Raw genomic sequence first — 9,115 nt, forward strand, 5'->3', positions numbered from 1 at the left:
AAGATACCCAGATTGCAAAGGAAAAGTAAAACCATCTCTATTTGAGTATGATATGATAGAAAATCCTAAATCTTGGAATGCCTGGGTGGCTCAGTGATTGAGTGTCTGCCTTCGGCTCAGGGAGTGATCCCAGAGTCCTGGGAAGGAGTCCTACATTGGGGTCCTTGCATGGAGCCTACTTCTTCTGCCTGTGTCTCTGCCTCTCTCTCTCTCTCTCTCTCTCTATCTCTATCTCTATCTCTATCTCTATCTCTCATGAATAAATAAATAAAATCTTTTTAAAAAATCCTAGGACCCTGATATCATGACCTGAGCTGAAGTCAGACACAACTGACTGAGCCACCCAGGTGCCCCAGAAATAAATTTTACAAAAGAAGTGCAGAAGACACTTCTTGCATATCACTATCACTTTAGTGCATATCACTAAAAATGATAAAACATGGGATGCCTGGGTGGCTCAGCGTTTTGGCGCCTGCCTTTGGCCCAGGGAGCGATCCTGGAGTCCCGGGATTGAGTCCCGCGTCAGGCTCCTGGCATGGAGTCTGCTTCTCCCTCTGCCTAAATCTCTGCCGCTCTCTCTCCCTCTCTCTCTCTGTCTATCGTGAATAAATAAATAAAATCTTTAAAAAAAATAAAACATATGAAAAAAATTTAAAGACTTAAATAAATGGAAAGACATCTCATATGTTTGGATTGGAAGATTTAATATTTTTAGATGTCTGTGCTTTCCAAAGTAATCCCAGCAATCTGTGTCAAAATACAACCTGTCCGGGGGTCCCTGGGTGGCTCAGCAGTTTAGCGCCTGTCTTTGGCCCAGTGCTCGATCCTGGAGTCCCGGGATTGAGTCCCGTGTCGGGCTCCCGGTGTGGAGGCTGCTTCTCCCTCCTCCTATGTCTCTGCCTCTATCTCTCTATGTCTATCATAAATAAGTAAATAAATCTTAAAAAAAAATACAACCTGTCCTTTTTACAGAAATTGATAATACTAAAATTCATATGTAAATGTAGGGAATCCAGAATAGCCAAAACAATCTTGAAAAAGAACAGAGCTCAAGTACTCACACTTCCTAATTTGAAAACTTACTGCCCATCCATTTGCAGGGGGCCGATTGGAATAAACTGTGGTAAATATACATCATGGAGTACTACACAGGCATTAAAAAGTTAAGAAGACCTGTATAAACCAATGTGGAGTGGTGTATGAGTAAATAAAATACAGTATATCCAAACAATGGAGCATTATTTGACTATGAAAAGGAATAAAGTAGGTGATACCTACTGCAACATGGATGAATCTTATTTTTTTTAAGATTTTATTTACTAATGAGAGATGCAGAGACACAGGCAGAGGGAGAAGCAGTTTCCATGCAGGGAGCTCAATGTGGGACTTGGTCCTGGAACTCTGGAATCACACCCTGAGTCAAAGGCAGACACGTAACCACTGAGCCACCCGGGCATCCTGCAACATGGATGAATCTTAAAAATACTATGTTAAATAAAAGAAGTCAGACATGGGGCACCTGGGTGGCTCAGTGGTTGAGCATCTGCCTTTGGCTCAGGTCATGATCTAGCAGGCCTGGGATCAAGTCCCACATCAAGCTCCTCATGGGGAACCTACTTCTCCCTCTGTCTATGTCTCTGTCTCTCTCTGTGTGTTTCTCATAAATAAATAATTTAAAAAAAAAAAGCCAGACATGAAAAGGCACATATTATATGATTAAGTTGATGTGAAATAGGAAAATTCTTTGAGATAGGCAATAATAGATCAGTGGTTGTTTAGGGTCGTGTGGGGAAATGGGAATGACTGCTAATAGGTATAAGGTTTGTTTTAAGGGTGATGAAATATTCGAAACTTAGAGTGTTGTGATAATTACCCACTTAACAAATACTCTAAAAACTACTGAATTATGCACTTTAAAATAGGTGAAATATACCATGTATGAATTATATTTTTTAAAACTTTTTTAAAGCAACTTGAGAAGAAAAAGAAAGGAAAGAAAATACACATAATAGGATTTGTGGGATGTAGCTAAAGCAGTGGTTAGAGGGAAATTTGTAGGACTAAAACCTTCTATTGGAAAATAAGAAATGTCTCAAGTACATACTAACTTATTCCAACTTAGAAAAAGCAAATAAAACCCAAAGCATGTAGAAGAAGGAAATAAAAGAAAACTGATAAAATTGAAAACAGAAAAATTGGGGAAAGTCAATGAAAACAAAAGCAGGTACTTTGAAAGAATCAATAAAATATATAAACCTCTAGTAGGATTGATCAATAATAGAAAGAAGATGTAAATTGTCAACATTAGGGATGAAAAGAGAACATCACTACAGGTACTATAGACGTTAAAGGAGACTATAATGAATAGCTTTGTGACAATAAATTTGATAACAATCAAATTGACAAATTCCTTGAAAGGAACTAACAAAACTCACTCAGGAAGAAAAATATAATGTCAATATCCATATATCTATTAAAGAAATGATTTTTTAATTAAAAAAAATCTCCACAAAAGGGTACCTGGGTGGCTCAGTTGGTTAAGCATCCAACTCTTGTTTTTGGCTCAGGTAATAATCTCAGGACTGTGAGATCGAACCTTGAGTCAGGCTCCCACTGGGCCTGAAACCTGCTGAAGATTCTCTCTCTCTCCCAGAGCACCTCAGTGCTTCAGTCATTTGGGCTTCTAACTCTTGATTTCAGCTCAGGTCATGATCTTGGGGTCTTTGGGATTGAGCCCCACATCAGGCCCTGCACTTAGCAGGGAGTCTGCTTGAGATTCTCTCCCTCTGCCCCTCTCCCTGTTCATGCTCTCCCTCTCTCTAATAAATAAATATATCTTTTTTAAAAGGATTCTTGGGGTGCCTGGGTGGCTCAGGCAGTTAAGTGTATGCCTTTGGCTCAGGTCATGACCCAGAGTCCTGAGATTGAGCCTGGCATCAGGCTCCCTACTCAGTGAGGAGTTTGCTTCTTCTTCTGCCTCTCACTCATGCTATCTCTCTTGCTCACTCTTAAATAAATAAATAAAATATTTTTAAAAAGGTTTAAAATCTTTTTTAAAAACATTGAAACACAAAATGCTATGTTTAAATATACTGGAATTAGGGACACCTGGGTGGCTCAAGGGTTGAGCATCTGCTTTTGACTCAGGGCATGATCCTGGGTTTCTGGGATTGAGTCCTGCATCTGGCTCTCTGGAGGGAGCCAGCTTCTCCCTCTGCCTATGTCTCTGCCTCTCTCTGTGTGTCTCTCATGACTATATAAATAAAATAAATAAAATATTTTTTAAAAATGGGCAAAGACATCAGGGAAATACAAATCAAAATCACAATGAGATCCCACCTCACACCAGTGAGAATGGTGAAAATTAACAAGACAGGAAACAGCAAATGTTGGAGAGGATGTGGAGAAAGGGGAACCCTCTTGCACTGTTGGTGGGAATGTGAACTGGTACAGCCACTCAGGAAAACTGTGTGGAGGTTCCTTAAACAGCTAAAAATAGATCTGCCCTACGACCCAGCAATTGCACTGCTGGGAATTTACCCCAAAGATACAGATGCTGTGAAACAGCAGGACACCTGCACCCCAATGTTCATAGCAGCCGTGTCCACAATAGCCAAACTGTGGAAGGAGCCTCGGTGCCCATGGAAGGATGAATGGATAAAGAAGATGTGGTCTATGTATACAATGGAATGTTACTCAGCCATTAGAAACGACGAATACCTACCATTTGCTTCAACGTGGATGGAACTGGAGGGTATTATGCTGAGTGAAATAAGTCAATCGGAGAAGGACAAACATTATACAGTTTCACTCATATGGGGAATATAAGAAACAGTGAAAGAGATTATAGGGGAAAGGAGAGAAAATGAGTGGGAAAAATCAGTGAGGGAGACAGAACATGAGAGACTCCTAACTCTGGGAAACGAACAAGGGGTAGTGGAAGGGGAGGTGGGCGGGGGGATGGGGTGACTGGGTGATGGGCACTGAGGGGGCACTTGAAGGATGACCACTGGGTGTTACACTATATGTTGGCAAACTGAATTCCAATTAAAAAAATTAAAAAATAAAAAGCATCACAGAAATTTTAAAAGATAAAAAAAAAAAAAAAAACGGGCAAAGGACTGTGATAGATGTTTCTTCAAAGAAAACATACAAATGGCCGCTAGGTATGAAAAAAATGCTCACTGTCACTAATCAGGGAAATACAAACCAAAACCTTAATGAGATAATACCTCACGGGGCGACCCGGTGGCTCAGCGGTTTGGCGCGGCCTTCCGCCCAGCGCGTGATCCTGGAGACCCGGGATCGAGTCCCACGTCGGGCTCCCTGCACGGAGCCTGCTTCTCCCTCGGCATGTGTCTCTGCCTCTCTCTCTCTGTCTCTCATGACTGAATAAATTAAAAAAACATCGATGGCTGTAATAAAAACACAAAAGGTTACAAGTGTTGGCTCAGATATGGACAAATTGGGGATAATATAAAATGGTGCAGCCATTATGGAAAATAGTATGCAGATTCATTAAAAAAATGATACAATTATTATTTAACCCAGCAATTTCACTTCTGAGTATATATCCAAAAGAATTGAAATCTGGATCTTGAAGAGATACTAGCACTCAAGTGTTTATTACAACACTATAATAGCCAAGGTGTGGGGAAAAAAACTCAATGTTCATAAACGGATAAATGGATAAAGAAAATATAATATATACATATGAGGAAATACTATTCAGCCTTAAAAAAGAAGAGAATCTACCCATATGCAACAGCATGGATGAACCTAAAAGATAATATGCTATGTGAAATAAGTCAATCATGGAAATACAAATACTGGGGCACCCGGGTGACTCAGTTGGTTGAGCCTCAGACTCTTGATTTGGGCTGAAGTCATGATCTCTGGATTGTGAGATCAAGCCCTGCATCTGCCTCTGTGCTCATCATGGAGTCTTCTTGGGGTTTTCTTTCCCTCTTCCTCTGAGCCAACCACCACGCCCCGCGCTCTCTCTCTCTCTCTCTCAAATAAATAAATAAAATCTTTTTAAAAAGATAAATCCTACATAATTCCACTTATAGAGTATCTAAAATAGTCAAACTCATACAAATAGAGTACAATAGTGGTTTCCATGTACTGAAAAGAGGGAGAATAGGGAATTGCTTTTTTAATGGGTATCAAGTTTCAGTTACTCAGATGAACAAATTTTAGAAATCTATTGAGCAACACTGTGCCTATAGCTAACAATACTGTATTGTATACTTAAAAATTTGTTAAGCAGGTAGATCTTAAGTGTTCTTAGCATGATATTCTTTTTAATTTTTAAAAGACATAAATAATTTTAAGCTATAGTACTTAAAAAAAAAAAGAAAACAATGATTTAAGGGATATTGATGCTTAAGAATTACCATTGAGGGCAGCCCGGGTGGCTCAGCGGTTTAGCGCTGTCTTCGGCCTCAGGGCCTGATCCTGGAGACCCAGGATCGAGTCCCACGTCGGGCTCCCTGCATGGAGCCTGCTTCTCACTCTGCCTCTCTGTCTCTCATGAATAAGTAAATAAAATCTTAAAAAAAAAAAAAAAAAGAATTACCATTGAGAAAATTTGGTCTTCAAAAGATTGGGATCATTCCCTGCATGATTGATTACTGCTTCATTTCCTTGCTGGTTATGAGTCTGTTCAGGTTTTCTATTTCTTTCTGTTTCAGTTTTGGCCAGCATTACCTTGATCCCAAAACCAGACAAAGACCTCACTAAAAAAGGAGAATTACAGACCAATATCCCTGATAAACATGGATGCAAAAATTCTCACCAAAATAGGGTCCAACAGTACATTAAGAGGATTATTCACCACAACCAAGTGGGATTTATTCCTGGGCTGCAGAGGTGATTCAACATCCATGAATCAATCAACGTGATACACCACATTAATAAAAGAAAGGACAAGAACCATGTGATCCTCTCAATAGATGCAAAAAAAGCATTTGACAAAGTATAGTATTCTTTCTTGATTAAAACTCTCCACAGTATAGGAATAGAGGGAACATTCCTCAATATCATAAAACCCATCTATGAAAAGCCCACAGTAAATATCATTTCAATGGGAAAAAAACTGAGAACTTTTCCCCTAAGGTCAGGAACATGGCAGGGATGTCCACTATCACCACTGTTAGTCAACATAATACTAGACGTCCTAGCCTCGGAAATCAGACAACAAAAAGAAATAAAAGACATCTGAATTGGCAAAGAAGAAGTCAAACTCTCACTTTTCGCAGATGACATGATATTCTATCTGGAAAATCCAAAAGACTCCATCTCAAAATTGCTACAGAAATTCAGCAAAGCGGCAGGATATAAAATCAATGCACAGAAATCAGTTGCATTTCTATACACTAACAGTGAGAAAAAAAGAAAAATTAGGGAGTCAATCCCACTTATAATTGCACCCAAAACCATAAAATACCTAAGTATATACCTAACCAAAGAGGCAAAGGATCAGTAATCAGAAAACTATAGAACACTCATAAAAGAAATTGAGGAAGACACAAAGAAATGGAAAAATGTTCCATGCTCATGGATTGAAAGAACAAATATTGTTAAAATGTCTATGCTTCCCAGAGCAATCTATACGTGCAAAGCAATCTCCATTAAAATACCATCAACTGGGGCACCTTGGTGGCTCAGTCAGTTAAGCGTCTGCCCGGGGTCCTGCCCAGGATTAAGCCCCGTGTTGGACAGGGTGCCTGCTTCTCCCTCTCCTCCCTGCTTGTGCTCTCTATCACTATCACTATCTCTATCTGTCTCTCTCAAATAAATAGGTAAAATCTTAAAAAAAAAATACCATCAATTTATTTCAGAGAGCTATTTGTATGGAACCAGAAAAGACTGATTAGCCAAAAGAATGTTGAAAAAGAAAACCAAAAAAAAAAAAAAGAAAAAAAAAAAGAAAACCAAAACTGGTGACATTACAATTCTAGATTTCAAACTCTATTACAAAGCTATAATCATCAAGAGAGTATGGTCCTCAAAAACAAACAAAAAAAAAAAAAAACCAAAAAACAAAAAACAAAAACAAACAAAAAAAAAAACAGACACTAGATCAATGGAACAGAATAGAGACCAGAAATGGAGCTTCAACTTTATGGTCAACTAATCTTTGACAAAGTGGGGAAAAGTATCCAATGGAAAAAAGTCTCTTCAACAAATGGTGTTGGGACAACTGGACAGCCACATGCAGAAGAATTAATTTGGACCGTTTCCTCACACCATACACAAAAATAGACTCAAAATAAATGAAAGACCTAAATGTGAGACAGGAATCCATCAAAATCCTAGAGAACACAGGCAGCAACCTTTTTGACCTCGGCTGCAGCAACTTCTTACTAGACATGTCTCCAAAGGCAAGGGAAACAAGGGCAAAAATGAATTATTGGGACTTCATCAAGATAAAAAGCTTTTCTTTTACACAGTGAAGGAAACAGACAACAAAGCCAAAAGGCAGCCAAAAAAAGGGAGAATATATTTGCAAGTGACATATCTGATAACTTATCAGACTTACCACCCAAAGAACAAATAATCCAATCAAGAAATGGGCAGAAGACATGAACAGAAATTTCTCCAAAGACATACAAATAGCCAACAGACACATGAAAAAGATGCTCAGCAGCACTCGGCTTCAGGAAAATACAAATCAAAATCACAGTGAGACAACACGTCACACCAGTCAGAATGGCTAAGATTAACAAGTCAAGAAACGACAGATGTTGGCAAGGATATGGAGAAAGGGAAACCCTCTTACACTGTTGGTGGGAATGCAAGTTGGGGCAGCCACTCTGGAAAACAGTATGGAGTTTTCTCAAAAAGTTGAAAATAGAGCTCCCCTATGACCCAGCAATTGCACTACTAGGTATGTATCACGAAGATACAAATGCAGTGATCTGAAGGGGCACCTGCACCCCAATGTTTATAGCAGCAATGTCCACAATAGCCAAACTATAGAAAGAGCCCAGATGTCCATCGGTAGATGAATGGATAAAAAATATGTGATAATAATATATAATAATATGTATAATATATATTAATATATAATATAATATATAATCACATATTAATATATATCAGCCTTGAAAGAAAGAAAGAAAGAGAGAGAGAGAGAGAGAGAGAGAAAGAAAGAAAGAAAGAAAGAAAGAAAGAAAGAAAGAAAGAAAGAAAGAAAGAAATCTTGCCATTTGCAATGCCGTGAATGGAACTAGAGGGTATTATGCTAAGCAAAATAAGTCAATTAGAGAAAGACAATTATCATATGATCTCACTCATATGTGGAATTTAAGAAACAAAACAGAGGATCATAGGGGAAGAGAGGAAAAAATGAAACAAGATGAAATCAGAGAGGGAGACAAACCATAAGAAACTCTTAATCATAGGAAACAAACTAAGAGTCACTAGAGGGGAGAGGGTAACTGGGTGATGCAATGAGCATTGGGTGTTATATAAGACTGTTAAATCACTGACCTCTACCTCTGAAACCAATAATATATTATATGTTAATTAATTAAAAGAAAGGAAAAGAAAATTTGGTCTTGGGGGTACCTGGGTGACTTAGTTGGTTGAGTGTTCAACTTGATTTCAGCTCAGGTTGTGATCTCAGGGTCATGAGATCAAGCCCCACCTGGGCCTTCATGCTGGGTGTGGAGTCTGCTTAAGATTCTCTCTCTCCTTCTGCCCCTCCTTCCCCTAAAAAAAGAAAGAAAGAAAGAAAGAAAGAAAGAAAGAAAGAAAGAAAGAAAGAAAATTTGCTCTCTCTTTATATTTTATTCTTATTTACAGCTATCTAGAATTTTATAATAATATACCTAGCATTTCTATACTTTCAAAGTATGGTCTTATTGGGAGAGTTTTGTCTCAAAATGCAATAATGTTAAGTTTAATATATTTTAAATTTTGTATGTGAAAAATTAAACAATGTTAATTTGGCATAAATATAGGACTTTGAGTAAATATATTTTAAGATTCTATTTTAATCTCTGGACTAAAATCTCTGATATCTATCTAAATTTCTTGGAAGCAGGATTGTGTTTTGACAAGAATTTAGACTTTGAAGACTTAAGCTAAAATTATGACTTCTTAC

The 9,115-nt window shown here is 38.2% G+C and overlaps 1 long non-coding RNA gene across 1 annotated transcript; it reads right to left on the reverse strand.

Moving 5' to 3' along the window:
- Nucleotides 1-428: 428 nt before the first annotated feature.
- On the reverse strand, nt 429-8,715 carry LOC144281972 (uncharacterized). Its single transcript, XR_013350352.1, has 3 exons — nt 8,578-8,715; nt 5,400-5,554; nt 429-4,415 (listed from the first exon to the last, which is right to left on the reverse strand). It is a non-coding gene; the product is annotated as an uncharacterized LOC144281972 (long non-coding RNA).
- Nucleotides 8,716-9,115: the final 400 nt, after the last annotated feature.

This window comes from Canis aureus, chromosome 13 (genome assembly GCF_053574225.1).
Source record: "Canis aureus isolate CA01 chromosome 13, VMU_Caureus_v.1.0, whole genome shotgun sequence".
NCBI lineage: Eukaryota > Metazoa > Chordata > Mammalia > Carnivora > Canidae > Canis > Canis aureus.